Below are 16,035 nucleotides of genomic sequence, written 5' to 3'. Positions count from 1 at the left end.
CACTATTGTTGTCGCATTTTTCTCCTTTTCATGGATATGCATGTTCACTTCAAATTGCACTCAACAAGCATATTGATAGAAAGGCAGGTCACCAATGCAAACGAAATTGAAATTGGACCAGGCCTTACTCTTAAGTGATTGATCTTCAAACCAATTTCACTCATCGCAATATATGAAGGAAGTTGTCACTCCTTTGCAACACTTGTATATATTTTTCTTTCCACTCTATTTATCCCACATGCAATAGGAAATGAAGTCCAATACAGTTTATATATGACAGCACATTCTTATAGAAACAATAATAAAGTGAAGATAATGCCACTTGTTATTTTGGTGGGAGTGTGATGAGTGATTTTGCACCTGAAGGACACCTCAAGGCTCAAAGCCAATGTGTAACTCAATTATGATACCAAATGAAGATTTATAGACCAGCAAAACATGAAATGATAATCGAGCCACAGAATAATTTTACAATGATGCACTAGCAATAATGGGAATTTCCTCTACAAGAATTTCTCCAGCTCTAATTAGTGCTTTGACACACGCACACTAACAACAGTTCTCAGTTCTATAATTTACACTGAAGTACAACAATAATTAGCCAAATGAATCATTAACCCAACACAGTCCTATCTCAGCCAACGAAGGAAGTGTACGTTTTGTGCTTTTATCAGCAATCGTTTTGTATGTATAAGTGTAGTATCAAGGAAACTAAGTAATATCAGTTGGCTGTAGAAGATATCCGCAGTTTGTTTTTGAAAAGCAACACCTAAGGGTATCGCAGGGGTGTCATTATAAAGCTATATATAGGTACTAATAAAAATATCCTTTTTGTTTCCTTTTACCGCATAAAAGAAAAGGAATACAAACCAATAAGAGGCAAATATTATTTCAGAAGAAGTTCTTGCAAAACAAACTTGAAACATCCGATAACCCAATCACCACCACATAAGGAAGTTTAAAAAAATAATCATCAAATGCTCAAATGTAATAACTAAACAGAAAATTAATGTATAATTTTGCAATAAACAGTACAAGCGTAATAGCAGAAGTATATTACAAAAGTGTTAGGATGTGTAATATCCCTAGTGGTAACTTATGTGATATAACTTTGGATGTAATCCTTAATATCATCTTGGAGGAGTTGATTAAATCATTATTGCCCCATAACGTCCTCTAGTATGAACTCATGAGACTAATTGAGGAAGTTATTTATGTCAATGCACAAAATTTTATTGTATTTTAGTGGATGCTCTAGAAAGGTTAGCTTTATACAAAAAGAGTGCTCATTTCCATCATCTACATGAGATAAGAGATTATGAAATACTCACATGGATATTATTATTTACGAGTGTTATTTTTGAACTTGAAGCTAAATGTTCGAGCATATGCTCCACCTTTAAATCTTGTGTTAGGCTTGCTTCTATTCGTTTGGGTTGCTTATGTTTTGCTAAATTGTTATGCGCTAGTGGAGCTCAGAGATGGTTATGGAGATAATTTGTGCATAGTTTCTACAAAAAGGAAACATCTTGAATTTTGCAAATAATCTTTCTTCCACCACAATGTGAAAAATCCAAAACCAAAAATTTAAGCGGCACGATGTTCAATTTCTTTCTCCAAAACTCACAAGACAGCATGATGATGACCCAAACTAAGAATACAGATAGGATGTTATCCAAATACACTGAGACTTGCCTTGAGAAAATCTCCAACATGTTAATTTATAAAGTCAAATGTCTTGGATGTCCACTGTTGCTCTCACAACACGAAGCACACGAAAAGGAGCATTGACATAACCTTGAAGACCTACATATACGTAAAGTAGATCAAAAACATGCACCTGAAACCTTAACTGAAAAGATAAAAAAGCAGTTGAAATTTTACAATTATAAGAGCAAGAAAGTGATGTAAGGATATAAATATATACAAAAACCATTATTTAACGTAATCACACATTATTAGGCCCATATTGAAAAAGGAGCAAAATCAACTAAATTGTTTGATCAACTCAAGCAAGCATAGATTAATAACAAATGTACTAATAACTAAATAGACACTAATAATTTGGAGCATATCAGATCTCTTCGTTAAATTGCGGATATGTCCACCTATTTCTCACAAATGGTGTCAATTATAGATCCATAAAAAAATATACAACTAATGATCAAATTATGATCATACTCACCAGTAAAAACATATATGATATGATTTAATCTGTAACTAGTAAGGGTTCATAATAAACAAAACTAATTAAATATTAGTCAATAAATTGACAACACAACTTTGTTTAATATCAATCACTGTGTGTGTTTAAGTACGTATATGAATAATTAAGCCCAGTCCTGACCAGTGAAAACCTCCAACTAATCAATCAATGGAGATCTCATGACCCTGGGTGTTACAAGGTTAATTTTGACAACACCTCAAAACAGAACCCAGGGATATAAGGGAAAGGGGGTGGAATCGAAAACTGACAAGGTAAAATCAAGTTGGTCTTCTACAAATACCTTGGAGAAGGAACAAATAATTTGGAGAGACAAGGGTTTATTTCAAGATTCATATAAGCAACGAGAATTGGGGCTAGTAATATCATTATTGAAGGAGATCCCAAAGTCCTCATAGATCTTATCAACAAGAAGGCAATTAGCAAGTCATGGGAACTAAGAGGGAGTGCCAAATGGTGCTTAAAATAAAGCAACATTTCAGCTCAGACAAATTCCAGCTTATTAAAAGGAACGCCAACAAGTTGGTAGCTTGGATGGCTAATCAGGTTGTCTCGTTGAAAAACGAGGTAAGTATAGAATTGGATTTTGAGGAAATCATAGAGAACTCAAATTGAAAAGCTGACTTTGGAAGAGAGATATCCCAATCAGACACCTGGGACAGATAATCAAATCAATCTGAATGCAAGCCTCAATAACCTTAGTATCTTTTTCAAATTAGGTGGTGTCCTGAGACCATTGAGAAGCCCGAATGAAATCATTCAATAGGGCTAGAGATTACATCTGAGTAGACTTCTGCCCTCAAATCAATCTCAGTAAGGATCCATCTAGGAGGATTAGTAAAAGAGGAATCACTCTATAAAAGACAGGGTAACAGGACTCAGCGAATCAACATGGGGCTTGGCAAATCTGGCTGACTCACAAGGGAAACAAGTTGGTCCAGCACCAAACCAATAGGTCCAATACGGGCCCAGTAACTCCCCTTCCCTCAAAACACTTGTCAAATCATTGAAAAACCACCAAGTATTCAATAACTTGTTGAGTTAGTCAATAATCCAAAAGTCCAAAAGCCTATTAAAGGGATTTTTTCTCTCATTTTTACTATGCTTAACCATTTTACCTAGAGATTTTTCGGAGAAATGAGAAGGTTTTGGGACTAGGGTTTCAAACTTCAAACACAGCAGCTATCATTTTCACTATGCATTTGACCTACTACTGGGATTTTGATCCATATCTAGGACAATTCATAATCAATATGTATTTTGATGGTTGAACTTGATTGTGAATCATGATATTCTCAGTTATGTTTGGAGATGTGATTCTTGCATTTTATACAAAGCATTTGCATTAAGATCGGTGTAATCTCACGTATAATCTTAAAAACATTTAATTTTCTTACTTTTTATATTTTCCATAGTGTTTAGTCTCTATCCTAGGTAGATTCATGAATATTTGCTGAATCCCAAGTGTGACAGCCCCTGGTTAATATTCCCTCATTGTAAATAATTGTAATTATTCAAAAAGGTTGAGAACAAGGGACACGGATTCCAGTTGCTTGGGGAGGGAGATTGCTTGAGGAATTGGTGATTTCAAATGTATCAACCATGGGTTGGCTGAGATATTTAATGGGTTGACTGCAATAAATAAGAAAAGGACAAGCCCCTGTGTCTCTTAGCTCTATAAACAAGAAACAAATGAAAAAAAAATTAAAGAAGGAATGGTTTGCGTTGTCCAAGGCAGTTGACCTGTGTGGAACCTCGAAAAAAGCAGACAGTTAGTCTATTGAGCGGGCACAAAAACAGTCAGGGATGCAGAGAGAACTAATTTGTGCTTGTGTAGTGGAAGAACACATAGTGGTGAGCACTGGAAGGATGTCCTCCAAGGGTCAGAGGTGTCGTGGCAGCGATCAGAATCATAGTGATCAAGCTCTGGAAAAAGATGAACCAACAAAGGAAACCTTGAGAGGCTTGCTGGGTGAAATATTATAGAGAGTAATGACTTGCCTAAAGGCTGAAGAACCCACTGGAAGCTTGTGGATTGATGAACCTACTAGATTGGGAAGAGACGCGAGTACTTTTTAGGGCTGATGAACCACCAGGAGTTGTCTTGGGGTTGAAGCTTCGATGCTTACTCACTGATGAAGTACCTGGAGAGGTGATCTCTTACTCATCAGTAGCTTATCCACTGATGAACCTTCCCTTGATGTAGACTCTCTTCTCCTGAAAGAGAGCTGAGACTCTTTGTAGTATTGTACTGTGGTATCCTAGCATGGATGTTAATCATGTCTGAAAATTCTAGAAAGACCAAGTGGAAGCTTGTGTAGCTAGTGGATGAAGGAAGAGTAACCTTGTGACATCCTGTTTCAGCGATCAATATTGGTTAAGTTTCCTCTCAAAAGCACTCCACCTCAAGCACTGGAATCAAGGTCAGGGGTGACAGCTACAAGAAAGTGTGGTTGTAGCTTGCCTAAGGTTGGGTGGAGAGCTAAAGTCCCAATCTCAATGGCCAGATCTCTTATAAGATAAGTATTCTTTTATGTCTTTGTGCATGTGACTATCATGTCTCTGTTTATTGCGCTGAAATAAAGTCATGATAATGTTGAGGAGTGTTGTTTTCTTGCTGAATGAGGAATATCAATATCTTGTGTAAAGATTTTAAGGAATGGTTCAAATCTTGTGGATATTAATGAGCTTGAAATTAACCTAGGATTGCCTGAGCACGAGGAGATGGGAATCTTTGTTAATGATTAATTAATTGAATTGAAATGTTTGAATATTTGGCCACTGTGTTGATGAATTGTTCAGATTAACAATAAGGAATGTGATTTCTTGTATAAAAGAGCTCCTTGAATGTTTTCTTAGGAATGGTTTATTCGTGTATCCATCCTAAGCCTGCAATTGATCTAAATGGCCTATGTATGAAGAGATAGATCAATCTTTGTTAGTCACATGAATACTTGTGTTAAAATGTCTTGGCTATCGGGTTGATATCTACCCATAAGCTCAGGAGAGATAGCCTTGAGTATATATATATATATATATATATATATATATATTTGTTTTGCAAGCGACACGCTGAATTGGGTTGACTACTTACATAAAGCCCAGGAGGGATAGCCCAGAAGGGCTAACAGATACCCTTATATATCTATAAAATATGCGTTGGAGGCTTGGATGAAGACCCTTATACGTGCATTAAAAGTTACCAAACGCGGGGCTGGAATCCTTAAGACTGAAGCATAGGACTTCGGAAGGAAATGGCGTAAACCCCAATTCGATACTGTGACTAGGCGCAAAGATCAAGCACTTATATTGGAGAAATTCGGGCCATTGAAGGGTAAGTGCTTATGGCTGTCAAATAAACCTGGAACTCTCTCCTTGGAGCTTTCAAGGGGAACCCCATTGAAAAATCCCAGAATTTTATTCACGGGGTGACTTGGTGCAATGGGTCCGGTTGAACGCCCACAACACAAAGCGATGAATGGAAAACTTTGAATTCCCTTATAACATGAAAAGCGCGCAAAGAAGGGGTTGGAAAATGTGGGAGGTCCATGTGATGATGAGGCGCGTGACATGGTAGAGGGTGATGTGGTGCCCTTGTGGCACCTTGTCTTAGCATTCTCATGGGTCTTGTTGTCGCCTAAAGTGTACACCTAAGGCGCAACGCTCAAAACAGGGGTTGTCACTCTAAATCCATATTCACTTTGTTTAGACTCTCTCCTAGCTAAGTCAAGGGGGCTATTCCCTAAGGATGATAAATGAAGGAAAACTTGTTGAAGCAACAAGTCTAGGAGATTTAAGGGCAAGACAATTATTATTAGTGTAACTTGATTATTAATTAAAGCAAGTGTAAGAGTTTATGGGCAATGTATATAAATGCAATTGAGATCAATAAAGCAGATATAAGATATAAATGTGGTAGACCAGTGCCTTTAATAATGCTCAATGTGAATGAAAGTACTTGCAAGGAAGTAGATACTCCAAGTCACAAAAATAACAATGTTGCAAGTAGTGTTAGAAATGATACAAAATCAAATATGAGCAGATAAATTATATAGCTTGCAGAACAGAAATAGTTTGTACTTTCAAGTAAATGCTCAAGATAAGAATGACAAAGTAAATAGGCAATGAGTAATATAACCAAAGATGAGTACAAGGACAATGATACAATATTGCAAGGGAGATATAATGCCCACAATGATAGCTATGCCACAATAGATGAAAAATTAGGAGGATGAAATGCAAAACTAAACTAGGTGGAGTGCAAAATCTTGGTTGATTTTAATTAAAATGCCTAATCTAGATGAAACCCTCTCCTTAGTTGTTTTGAAGCTAGTCTCAAATGTCAGTTGTGGAGAGAAACCCAAGGAAAGATAGCAAAGGCTATATCAACGATACCTTCCCTGGAGTTCTAACCACCCGAGTGCCTCCGACGCTGCAAGGTCTATGGCCCTGACTGATCCGGATTTAAACAGGAACGAAACAAATTACATATATAACCATACATATAGAGATGCAACAAAAATAATACTTCATTTCATTACTGTAAAATACTGAAATATGCTTACAAACAGAAATGGAAATAAACTAGCTAGGGCGATGGTAGCTTATCGCTGAGAAGAGATGTGGCGGCTACATACCTCTGAACTGTGTTACAATGAGGCTCGAAGGCCTATTTATTGTTGAGAAACAATGGAAAACCCTAAACATCCAAAAACCTAACCCTAGAAGATGAAACGCCAAACTGTGGGCCTTGTTTGGGTAAATTGGTACATCAACTTCTCGGGGTCGTAAATTTGGCATACGATCTCTGTTTGACGCGCACAATATCTCGTTAGAAAGATCTATCCAAGAACTACAACTTTGGGAAGAGCAACATCGGTCCATTGACCCATGTTGCTCCCAGTTTTCCCAAAAAAGGCGTTTAGGGCCTCAAAATGGCTTCGGAAGTTCAGGACCCGAAAAACTGCTAAAAATAGTAAACTATGTTATAATTAAGGAAACTGGAAAGCTGAAAGAAACACTGGTGGGGGTCCAAGTGGACTTGGCGGGTGACCACCAATATCCACCTCGATCATTCCTCCCCCCTTAGGAAGCAATGGTCCCTTTGCGTTGAGTTCCTTCATGAGATGAGGAAACTTCTGCTGAACTTGGTCCCTGGTGAGCCACTTGCCCTAGTGAAGGAGTTGGCCTGCTTTGACAACTCGATACAGTTGGATATTCTGCTGGCGAGTGTGCTTGATCTGTGTGTCCATGATCCGATCAGTTGCAGCTTGTTCCATGCAATCTGGATTTAACTCTGCGGGTGTGAGTTGTTCTGCAATGTCGGACGTGTCTAGTAATGGTGAAAAGTATGGCCGAAGGCGGTCCACATTGAACACTGGATGCAGACCAAGGAATGGGGGAATGTTGAGCTCAAATGCATTGTCTCCCACAGCCTTGGTAATGGTGTAAGGACCATATCGGAGTGGTCTGCGTTTCCGATAGGCTCCGGTAAGGTGTTCCTTTTGCAAATGCAACCAGACTTTGTCGCCCACCTAAAACTTGTGTGGCACCTGATGTTGATCATGTCGTTGTTTGTACTTGGCATTTGATTTCTCTAGAATGTCGTAGACCTACTGGCAAATATGTTGGATGTGCTCAATGAAGTTGTTTGCCTTATCTGTTTCAGACTGGACATGAGCCGAATCTGCGTGAATAGGTGCAAATGGCATGGCCACATCAATGGGACATAGTGGCTGGAATCCCAAGCCCACCTGAAAAGGGCTCTGGCCAGTCGAGCTGTGGAGAGCCCAGTTATAGCTGTGTTGGACATAGGGGAGGCTCTCATCCCATGTACGTGGATGCTTTGAGTTGTACATGCGTAGAATGTGTACGATCATCCTATTGACGACCTCTGTCTGGCCATTAGTTTGGGGATGGAAAGTTGTGGACTTAGTGATCTTGGTGTCCAGCATCAACCAAAGACTATACCAAAATGTACTGAGGAACTTGTCGCAATTTGAGATGATAGACTGTGGGATCCCAAAGTGTACCCACACTCGTTCAAATAAGAGTTTAGCAGTGGCTTCTGTTGTGATATTCTTCTTGCAGGCCGCCATAATGGCCATCTTCGAGAACCTGTCAACGACCACAAAAACACAGTCGTTTCCATGCTTAGTAGAAAGAAAGTCTGACATGTAATCCATGGAGATGGATTCCCATGGTCGATTAGGGGTAGGCAGCGGGGTATAGAGGCCTTGCTTCTTGATGGTCGGTTTGGCAATGGCGCAGGCAGTGCATGATTTGATGTACTTCCCGACATCCTATCGAAGATTCGACCAATAGAAATACTTTTGTAGTACTGCCACCGTTTTCTCAACCCTGAAATGCCCAGCAGCCCGACTATAGTGTGCTTCCCAAATCATCTTGGCACGCTCGCTTGAAGGAACACAAAGGTGACCCAGGTGGCATAACAAGGCATCCTGGAAGTGAAAATCTAGAACATGCTAACCCTCCAAGAGTGTATGGTATGTGTGGCCAAATTCTAGGTCGCTTTTGTAGAGAAGTGGCCAATCAGAAGTCTCATGCCCACAAGAGTTGAGCACGGTGGTTAACGCCATGATCGGTGGTCGACTGAGGCAATCTGCAACATTATTGGTGTTGCCCTTCTTATACTTGATATTCAAATGGAACTATTGCAGGTATGTGGACCACTTTTGATGACGATCATTCTGCAATTTCCCTTGGGTCTATATGAACTGCAGGGTTTCTTTCCCCAAAATGTAATGCTTCCATTGTCGGCAGGCCTGCACAATGGAATACATCTCTTTGTCATAAGTGGGATACTTCCGGACTGTGTTTGAAAGTGTCTCACTGTGATATGCCACTGGATGCCTGTGTTGAGTAAGGACTGCCCCAATAGCATAGTCAGAGGCATTTGTCTCAACCTCAAATGGTTGTTGCAAGTCTAGTAATGCGAGCATTGGTGCTAAGCAGAGGCGATCTTTCAACTCTATGAATGCCTTATGTTGGGATTCAAACCAAAAGAATTTTGCTTTTGCTCCTCCCTTGGTGACTTGACTCAAGGGCCAAGTGATATGAGAAAATCCCAACACGAACCTGCGGTAAAAGTTGGCAAGACCTAGAAAGCTGCGGAGCTCTGACAAAGTGGTTGGAGATAGCCAATCCCGAACGACTTGGATCTTGGCTAGATCCACATGCACCCCCCGTTCATCAATAATGTATCCCAGACACTGAACCTGGGTCATGCCAAAAGTGCATTTCTCCAAATTGGCACATAACTTGTGTTGCCGCAGTGTTTGGAGGACCTGTCGGATGTGGTGGAGGTGCTCTTCCCAACTCTGGTTGAAGATCAGGATGTCATCCAAGTATACCACTACAAATGAGTTGGTGAATGGCCGCAAGATCATCCATTAGCCTCATGAAGGATGCAGGAGCATTCGCCAATCCGAAAGGCATAACCAACCATTCGAAAAGGCCCTCCTTGGCTTTGAAGGCAGTCTTCCACACATCGGAGGATTCGATTGGTACCTGGTGATATCTTGATTTCAAATCGATCTTCCTGAAATATTTTGCCCCCTTCAGTTGGTCCAGGAGGTCATCAATCCGTGGGATCGAGTACCTATTACGGACAATGATCTTGTTCAGTGCCCGATAGTCAATACAGAGTCTCCAAGTCACATCCTTCTTCTGTACCAACACGATCGGGCTCCCACAGGGCAATGAATTTGGACGGATGTGACCTTTCTGCAGCAGCTCCTGAATCTGCCTCTTGGTTTCATCGTTCTCCAGAACGGAGCGTCGATACATTGGTCCATTGGGCAGCGGCGGACCTGGAGTCAGATCGATGGACTGCTTGACCTGACAGTGCAGAGGAACCCCTGTAGGGGAGGTGAAGATGTCCTCGTACTCCTCCACGACCTTGTCCATCTGTAGTTTTCGTGCGAAGGGGCCCTGTCTGGAGGTCATGGCCACCGTCTTCTTCTTTCTTTGAGGGCGTATCATCAGGAAAACAAATTTCCCGGTTTTGGAAACGAGCTTACTGCACTGTTTTGCAGTAACCAAAGAGATGGCAGTAGGCGGTGCTACCTCCGGTATCCTATACAACTTATTTCCCAAAGTAACAATAACAGCATGGGGCCTTGATTCATACACAGCATGTCACTTCCACAAGTATGGTTGTCCTAATAATACATCACAAACATCAAGGGGAGCAACGTCACACAATACCTCATCCGTGAAGGGCTTGATGTTGTATGGAAGGTGACACTATTGGCTCACGTGAAGATCTCGTCCTTGGTGAAGCCACCCGATGGTGTACGGTTGTGGATGTGTTGTGGTCGGTAAGCCCAGCCGCTTCACAACCTCTGCCAAAATGAGGTTCTTTTGGCTCCCGTTGTCGACAATGAACTATAGCAGGGAGCCCTTTACCCACATTTGGGAGTGGAAGAGACGCTCCTCCTCCTCCGGATCTTCGGGTTCCTCCTTATGGATCTTCGAGTTCCTCCTTCTGGATCTTCGTGGTGGCAACGGTGGCGTTGGGATCCGCGTCGATAATCTACTTCCCTTTGTCATTCCCCTTGTCGGGTTCTGACTCATCGGAACATGTATCTGATTCTGAAACCTTTAGCTCGGCCACCAGTGACTGCTTGGCCCAACACTCACTTGTGTTGTGAGTGGAGCTCTTATGGAACTCACACCACTTTCCTGTGTCCTTTTTCGGCTTCGCAGCACTGTTCTTCGCTTGCAGCTTTGGCGGGTTGTCTTGGGCCGCCCCGCCTTGGCTTTATCCTTTGTTATGCGGTTTGGGGGCACCTTTCCCTTGCTTTGGATTCGCAGATCCAAAGTCTCGCTTCTTTTGTTTAAACTTTTGCTCAATCTTGACGGCATATCGGTATGTCGTGCCGAGCGAGGAGATGTTTAGGAATTCTATTTCTTCCTGGATGTACCTGTGCAGGCAGCCGCGGTATTTGAGTACCAAATGCTGCTCCAAATCCTTGATACCCAACTTTGTGCAAAGGGTATGGAAAATATTGGTAAACTTCGGCACGTCTTGGTCCCTTCCTTGCCGCAACATGGTCCACTTTATGTATTGGTCCTCATAGCTTCCGACAGGGTAGTACTGCTCCTTGATGGCAGTCTGGAATAAATTCCAAGTGGGTACGGCTGAAAACAGTGATGCCGTACTTTCATCCTTCTACTCACAGTAGGTTTCCCACCAGTCCTTGACGTGGGGGGCGACTTTGAGAAGAGCGAAAGTAATCTTTTCCCGGCCGGAAAAATCATGAACAGAAAAATACCCTTCTAGCAGATTTAACCATTTATCTACGGCGTCTGCATCTATCTGACCCTCAAATATGGGAATGTCAAAGTTAACTTGTACCTTAAAGGGTGTGGCGCTTCCAGAGTAGCTGCTGGAAGTAGATGTGTCACCCCTGGGTAGCCGCTGAAGGATCTGGGCAAAGTTGTCCATCATTGCGTTCCTTTATCACTCGAGGGCCTCTTCGAGCAAGATTTTGATAGAATCTCCTGCCCTCTCATCTTTTTTTTCATCCGCTAGGGGAGGCCATCAGGATTTGCGAGGCTGGTCTTGTAAAGGTTCGACCAGTTCAAGCCTTAACTCCTTATATCCCGACCTCATTGGGGGCATGCAAAGAAAGACAAAGAAATAGCAGACCACTCTGATACCACTGATCCGGCTTTAAACAGGAACGCAACAAATTACAAATATAACCATACATATAGAGATGCAACAGAAATAATACTTCATTTATTACTGTAAAATACTAAAATATGCTTACAAACAGAAATGGAAATAAACTAGCTAGGGCGATAGTAGCTTATCTCCAAGAAGAGATGTGGCAGCTACATGCCTTTGAACTGTGTTATAATGAGGCTCGAAGGCCTATTTATTGTTGAGAAACAATGGAAAACCCTAAACATCCAAAAACCTAACCCTAGAAGATGAAACGCCAAACTGTGGGCCCCATTTGGGTAAATTCGTACATCAACTTCCCAGGGTCGTAGCTTTGGCATACGATCTCCATTTGACGCACACAATATCTCTTTAGAAATATCTATTTGAGAACTACAACTTTGGGAAGAGCAACATCGGTCCATGGACCCATGTTGCTCCCAGTTTTCCCAAAAAACGTCGTTTAGAGCCTCAAAATGGCTTCGAAAGTTCAGGACCCGAAAAAACTGCTAAAAATAGTAAATTGTGCTATAATTAAGGAAACTGAAAAGCTGAAAGAAACAATGGTGGGGGTCCAAGTGGACTTGGCGAATGGCCACCAATATCCACCTGGATCACTGACAACTGCAAGGTCATCATGTTAACTAAAAGTGGGGGTCTAAACTTCACAAATTAGATGAAGAAGGTGGCCCTAAAACTTTCTATACGACCAAGCTTAGGCTTGGAGGTGAATTTTAGGATGTAAATCTAAAATCTAAGCAACAAATGACAGTGAGATTAGATGGTTTCAATGAGATACAATAATGTCATATGCCACAATGTATTAATAAGCACTTAAAACAAAATGTCTTCAATGAAGCATGAAATGATTCCTCAATGAAACCAGAGATGGCAATTAGATAAGCCTAACAACTCAAGTGCCTTTAGCTGAAGTGTTTCTTAAGATAATCTTCACTTATCTTAGACAAGAAAAACAAGTAGAGATTTAAAACGATAATCCAATTTAGATATGGCAGATGAGATTGTTAACAGTGATTAGAAAGACTACTTAAAATCTTTGCTTGCAAATGAAACAAGACAATAAGTATTCAAATGCAATTTGATCAAGTAGCAAGGAAAAGAAATGCAAGTTAGAAATGCATTTAGGATGAAACAGAATTAGTTTTAAGGATGCAAATGCAAATTAATGACTGAATCTAAGTTAGTTAGCAAGTTGGTTAGTTCTCCCTTTTAATAAGGAGATGGAGGATGCCAAGGGATCTAAGTCCCAAGCTCCACAAAAAATTACTTTCTATTAATGAGAATTACATATAGGAAGAAGCCTTTTGACAGATTGAAAGGCTCTTCACTCAAGGAGCTCCTACAATAATTATGATAGCAACTTTACAATACTGAGAAACTGTTTGAGAGATTTGACTTGCGATGACTTCAATTCTGCATCCAAGGATCAATCTTCAAACCTTGTTTTTCAAACAAGATGACTGCAAAGAAAGGTGCTCACAACCTGATGGGAATAGATGATTTTTTTTTTTTAATTCAAACATGCTGAAAAGTGTAAATAGGTTTGGTCTTCATAATGACATGTACAATTGTGAATTTATGTAATTGATGAAAAGAAGAAAAATAAAATTATTATTGTAATGCTTGTCTCATGGGTTTCATGAGCAAGGAATTTTATTTTAGTGATGGCTCCCATCATGAGCCTTTAGGTTTTGTCATCTAGTCATAAAAGTCAATTTGAGTCTATGTCATGTATGAAGGACCCTTCTTGGGCATGTTAGATATTTATATAAGTCCTTAAATAAGTTAGAAAGCCCTCCAAGACCAAGACAAAGTCACCTCCTTCAAGTCGGTTGCAAAAGAAATAATAATATCTCTCCAGAAGACATGTCGGTTCATCTCCAAGTCATGTCGGCTTATTACAGGCTCCAACAACTATAAATAGGGCAGTGCAGATTTCATTTAGGCACAAAATTTCAAAGAAGGATTTCGGTGGTCTGCAATTCGGTTAAGTTCTGAGGCAGAGAAAGAAGTGCGAAGATCTCATAAGAAGTCTCTCTATCCAAGCGAAGGAGGAAAACAATAGGCTGATCTGTTTGGGACTGTTTTAGGGTCACTGCTGCAGAAAATTTTGGTGAGGTTCTGAAGTCAGCAAGTGATGCAAAGATCAGCGAAAGGGTCAAAAAGGATAGTCCTAGAGCCAGCGAAGTGAAGTAAAGGGAGAGCGAGGTCTGTGGCATTATTTAGATCTGTTTTTTTGGGGTCTGTTTTGAGACATACATACAGGACTTATGCTGCAGTAATCACAGTCCTCTTAGACAGTCGAGATCGGAAGTAGTTCAAGTCATATGGGAGGTCGAATTGTTAATTTTATGTATGTTCTATGCTAGAGCAATTTATTTAAATTTTCACAGTTAGCAATCACATCAGCATTAAGGTAAACTGCAGATAGAACATAAATATAAATTGCAAAAGACAAGCCAAGACAAGAGGACACACAAGATGTGGCGCCAGCCAGGGACAAACCCCAATGTGGGGAAACCCTTGATCAATTCTTCTTTTATGTTCTTCAAAGTTCAGCAGAGAGAGAGAGTACATTTACAACAGAAGTCAACACTTTGATTTATCTAGATCTAAGTATAGATCATCTCCTATAACGATGAAATCAGTTGAAGACATTCTGCTTCAACTGATTCTCCAAGGTGATGGCTTCACCTATCTTAGTGCTGCCTTTCATCCATTTGCTGCACATAACTGTGTGACACCATGCTGTACTGTCACATGTGTTGAACCTCGATGACTGAGCTGCTCCTGCTCTCATCATCATGCTGCTCATTATTTATCATGCCCACTGTTTCATTCATCATCACGCTGTGTAAAGACTATACAAAATTTGATTTAAGGATTGTACAGAATTTAACAGCTATTGTAAAGACAGTAAAGATTTCTTAAAATCATCATGAACCTATGATAAAATTACAGAAAATTTTACAAATCTAACTGACAGAATTGATGAGAGTACCTACCTGTATTCCTGCGGTTGATGATGCCTCAAGCTCCTCCCACTTCTGTTACCAAAAGACCGAAACCACCCAGCCAAACTGAGCATAACCTCGATACTCAATCCAGTAAGCTTCTCAATTGAAGCAGATTGTTCCCCCATGCCCAGAAACCTCAAAACAAGCAAGGCTCCTTCCCACTGTCCTCAGATTCTTCGTTCTTCCTCCTTTCTCCCCTCTTTTGGTTTTTTCCTGGTTCAGATCCCCCTAAAAACTCTTTCTACCTCTATATGTAGCCTTCCTTGGCAGTGACCGCTCTCTCCACCAGCGATCCCACCGCTTCCAATCGTAGTGACACCTTTTCCCTCTATGTACGTGAGTCATATTCCTTTAAAGGTGTATTTATCTTATATTTAGGATTTTTGTTTGTTTAATTTAAATGCCTTAGGTTCATATTAAATACTTTATTTTGATTTACTTTATCATTTTAATAATTTATTAATATTCTAGGATATATAATTATATAACCATATGTAAAAATTAACTTAATTTTTACATCTATTTCTTTATAACCCTTTTAACTTTATACTTTTTTTTAATTTATATCATTGGTATTTGCTCATTAATTATGATGCATTAAGCAATATGCGTGTTGATGGGTGAAGGTAACTTCTATTTGAAGGTGTGTCATGATATTCAACATTTATAGTTAATTTTAGAATATAAATACTAGTGCAGCGCATGCGATACATGCATATGTAGCTATCATATGCATACATCATATGCACGCTAATATTCTTGTGCTCTCTATATTAAAGAGGGGTCATTACATACACCCCTCCTTCAGAAAACTTCGTCCCAAAGTTAGGGTTTTATCGTATACCAATACTTATTTTAGTGATTAGTACATTCTCGTTAGGGTTTTATATCGAGATTAAATTCTTATTTAATGTGAGAACACTATAAAATTGGTGTTTTGAATACTTCTAGATTTATAACTTTAATGGTCATGCTGTACTCGAACCAGGTTCCCAAGCTATTACAAAATCATCCTATCCTTCCTAATCTCTTTCGCTCCCATCCTATCTGTCCTCCACTGGAGTATGCCATGGCGTCAA

General features: G+C 40.1%; 1 protein-coding gene across 1 annotated transcript in view; it reads right to left on the bottom strand.

The window, feature by feature from the left end:
• Positions 1–1,316: 1,316 nt before the first annotated feature.
• LOC149152508 (uncharacterized) overlaps positions 1,317–16,035 on the bottom strand; it is a 106,035-nt gene continuing 91,316 nt past the window's right edge. The window contains exon 2 of the transcript XR_016262854.1: positions 1,317–1,806. The gene's annotated coding sequence lies outside the window, so the exon portion shown is untranslated. The remainder of the gene's footprint in view (positions 1,807–16,035) is intronic.

This window comes from Pinus tabuliformis, chromosome 9 (assembly GCF_031772625.1).
Source record: "Pinus tabuliformis cultivar Carrire ecotype Pingquan chromosome 9, CPIR1, whole genome shotgun sequence".
Taxonomy (NCBI): domain Eukaryota; kingdom Viridiplantae; phylum Streptophyta; class Pinopsida; order Pinales; family Pinaceae; genus Pinus; species Pinus tabuliformis.
This window is presented reverse-complemented; position numbering and strand designations above follow the sequence as displayed.